The sequence below is a fragment of the Panicum virgatum genome, unplaced genomic scaffold (genome assembly GCF_016808335.1).
Source record: "Panicum virgatum strain AP13 unplaced genomic scaffold, P.virgatum_v5 scaffold_3214, whole genome shotgun sequence".
Taxonomy (NCBI): Eukaryota; Viridiplantae; Streptophyta; class Magnoliopsida; order Poales; family Poaceae; genus Panicum; species Panicum virgatum.
In genome coordinates this window covers 1-4,059 of record NW_024376312.1, presented here as the reverse complement: position 1 = coordinate 4,059, position 4,059 = coordinate 1, and the positions used below count along the sequence as shown (strand labels likewise).

General features: G+C 48.1%; 1 non-coding gene across 1 annotated transcript; it reads right to left on the bottom strand.

Moving 5' to 3' along the window:
• Positions 1-2,185: 2,185 nt before the first annotated feature.
• LOC120694111 lies at positions 2,186-2,324 on the bottom strand. Its single transcript, XR_005683334.1, has one exon. It is a non-coding gene; the product is annotated as a small nucleolar RNA Z247 (small nucleolar RNA).
• Positions 2,325-4,059: the final 1,735 nt, after the last annotated feature.

Here is a 4,059-nt window from a genome sequence, read left to right as displayed (position 1 = left end):
ACATTGCTTGTTTCCATCTTGAATCATTTAATGCTTCTTGTAGATGATCAGGTTCACCAGTAGAGCACAAATTTCCCCATCGAACAGTGCCATCAATAAACAATTTTTTCTTAACAATCCCACTTTGTGATCTGGTCATTGGCCGGGAAGGTGTTGATGGATGCACCGGAGGCATAGATGGTGCTAGTGCTGATGCAGTCGTCGTGGCCGTAGATATTGTCCCCCCTTGGCCGATAGCGGGCAGCGTCGGAAGCTGTGTAGGAGCAACACCAGAGATAGCTTGTTCCTGTGCCAATCCAGTTGGAGAATCAGCATGGGATCCAGCACCTGGGCTGGCGGGAGTATCTTCCTGGATGTCAGCGCTAATGTCTTCATCTGATGCATGATTATTGTCTTCGAACTGAGGCATTGGTGCTTTGTGTTCACCAGGATTTTGCCCTGCATCATCCTGCACATCATGGTCAACACTACAGGCACTGTTATTAATATTTGGATCTATGCAATTTACAACCCCAGTACTAGTATGAAAAAGATGCTCAGGAAGTAACAAAATTTCCTTTTTTAATCTTGCTCCGGCATTCTCATGAAGGGCCTCAAACGGGAACACTGACTCATCAAAGACCACGTCACGGGATATGTAAACTCGTCTAGTAGAGACATCCAAACATTTGACCCCTTTGTGCATTGAGCTATATCCGAGGAACACACATCTTTTGGAACGAAAAGAAAGTTTCTTGGCATTGAAGGGCCTTAGATTTGGCCAGCATGCACAACCAAATACACGGAGAGAGGAATAATCTGGCTTTTCCTTGAAAAGGAGCTCCATTGGTGTATGATAATCAATAACCTTGCTTGGCAGGAGATTAATTAAATATGTTGCTGTCAAGAATGCTTCATCCCAGAATTTTAAGGGCATTGAAGCATTTGCAAGTAGAGCTAAGCCAACATCAACTATGTGTCGATGCTTTCTTTCTGCTGACCCATTTTGCTGATGTGCATGACGACAAGATACCCTACGAGCAATACCAATTCGCTGAAAAAAGAATTCAATCCTTCATATTCTCCACCCCAATCTGTTTGCATGGCCAAGATCTTCTTATCAAATTTTCTTTCAACTAAACTCTGAAAATTCTTAAAGACTTGAAAGACATCTGACTTTTTCTTTAACAAATAAATCCATGTGTATCTACTGTAATCGTCTATAAGCTTATGTAGTAGGTATTTCGACCAACTGAAATAGGGGCTGGTCTCCAAACATCAGAATGAATGAGCTCAAGAGGAGCAGTAGACACATGACAAGATTTGGCATATGGAAGCTGATGGCTCTTGGCCCTTTGACACGAATCACAAATTGACTCATTACTAGTATCATCAAGAAAAGACAAATTATTGTTCCTAAGAACATGCTTGACAATAGGGAAAGCGGGGTGACCCAAACGACTATGCCATCTTTGAGTAGATGGTTTGCTAACTCCAAACACTAATTTATTTCTTCCTCCTGCTCCTGCTGCATCCAGCCCTAATGGGTTAAGTCCTCCTTCACATCTTCCTCGATGAAGGACTCTCATCGTTGCTCGGTCCTTAATCAGGGGAAAAATTGGGATGAAACTCAAAGTATACATTATTGTCAAGCGCTAGCCGATGAACGGATGCAAGACTTTTATGAGCGCTTGGAACATGCAAAATATTTCTCAAGAGCAAATTTCTTATTGGGGTATGTAAAGACACATGACCAATATTACTAATTTTCATACATGAACCATTTGCAGTATTTACGTGATCATGTCCTCCATACTTGTCCCTCACGGATATCTTCTCCAAATCTGCAGTAACATGGCCTGACGCACCACTGTCCACATACCAGTTAGTGTCAATACCATATGCAGCAGACGGTCCTCCTCCTGATTTGTTCCCACTGCTTGCTGCTGGTAATCATCATCATATCTGTACCAGCACTCCAAAGCAGTGTGGTTTGGCTTGTCACAGGTTTGACAACGAGGCGTGGTGGTGGCTTGTCCAGTCTTGGAGTTGTTGTTGTTCCCTCCAGAGCTGCTACCACCACGGTCGCGTCCACGGTTGCTACCGCGTCCACGGTTGTTGTAGCTTCGTCGGCCTCTAGAAGCTGAATTGGATGAAGATTGGTACTGTCCTCCATTATGTTGATCTTGGAGCATCTCCAATCGCAGTTCATATGACATAACTTGAGCATACAGATCATTAACAGAGATGGGATCTGAACGCCCAAGGAAAGAAGAGACTATGGGATTATAATCATGATCAAGACCATTCAGGATAAAAGATACCATCTCATCATCGTCAATGGGTTTCACTGCAGCAGCGATTTCATCTCCAAGGGTCTTCATCTTGTTAAAGTACGCTGCAACACTCATGCTTCCCTTCTTGAGGTTTGCAAGTTGCATGCGCAGATTGGTAACTCATGCACGTGTTTGTGCCGAGTACATGCCTTCCAGCGCCCTCCAAACTTCTGATGCCGACTTCAGGGTAGCCACCTAAGCTAGCACCGTAGTAGAGAGGGAATTGACTAGGTATCCAAGTACTTGTTGATCTTTTGCCAACCAAGTTGAGTACGCCGGATTGGGGACAACTTGCTTCTTGTCATCCTCAATGGTTTTTGCCGGAGCTGCATCTATTCCGTCAAGGATGTCTTCTAGCTGTGCACCCCTAACCGGAGGCAAGTGCCTTCCACAATAGGAAGTTGTCGCGGGTGAGTTTCTCGGAGATGGGTGGTCCGAGGTGAGCTGTAGCGTTGGAGGAGCTTGACGCCATGTGACGGGGGGTGTAAACCCGGGACCCCTGACGGGCCTGACTCGCATAAGGGCTGCCCAACAAGTCTCTTGGGCTGGACGCGGCGCGGCCCCACCAACCAGCGTGAGCGGTTGCCTTCCTTCATAAGCCAACACAGGCCGGGAGCCTGACCTCCCGCGACACATGGAGGCTCCCCGACCTAGCACCCAGGGTCAGAGCCATACCGGACGACCCGGGCCGAGCGCTCCAAGATTGCCGCCCTGCACGACAGGCGTGCCGGTCAAGCCAGGCCCCCGTACAGGCTCCACGACGCCTGCTCCCCTTATTGCGCGGCGTGAACATAGGCTACATGGCTCTCTGACAAGGGGACAACTCCTCCCATGCGGGCCCCATGACACAACGGAGAGGGCGTCAACGGACGTCGCCTCCTGTGTCGTAATGATGGTCACCCCTGCGCACCACTCCATTATGCCAGTGAGCGTGACCGGACGGCCCTGCCTAGCCTCGGTATGGCACCCCTCACCGGGCGCGTTGCCTACAGGCAGGGGCTACGCGAGGAGGACATGAGGTAGCCCTGTGGATAAGTAGCGTAGGCACAGGCGGATAAGACCGGAGATGATCCCTGAGTGACCATCTGAGTGACCAGGCTATCCTGACTGGCCCAGGATGGGACAGAACTTGGACAACCCGTTGCCCAAGAAAACCAACCAGACTCAAGCCTCCCACTCCCGACTGACTGAGTGGGCCCCGACGATTGACAAGGACAAAGGACTCCCAGACGGAGCCAAGACATAGCACTAGATATATGTAAATGGGGGCCCCACCTTGAACTAAAAGGGCAAACCCCCCCATAGGAAAGGGTTGGACTCCTGGAGGTTCGACACTGCTGGATACTGTTTGTAAGCTCCCCTCAGAACTTTGAGCACCTGGGCTCGAGAGCAATAGAGCAAGAACACTGTTGACGGCTCTTAAGTACCAAATCTAGACCGTCAACTCCTACATAAATACATAAAATGTAAACATCAACATAGTGATATGGGTTTATTACTAACCATTTCCACGAGTGTTGGTAAATATTTGTATGCAAGTGAAATAAGGGTGAAAACACACCTCAAGACATGAAAACACACTCCACAGATCAAGGCAAATGCGCAACCAACCTAGAGCATGAGAATCAGGCTGAAATGGATCAAAACAAGCCTAAATACCCAAGCAAACAAGCGTAGGACAGGCCATACCCCATTGGATTAGGACAAGGGACACTAGGACGGCCCAATCACCAAACTTGGGGGC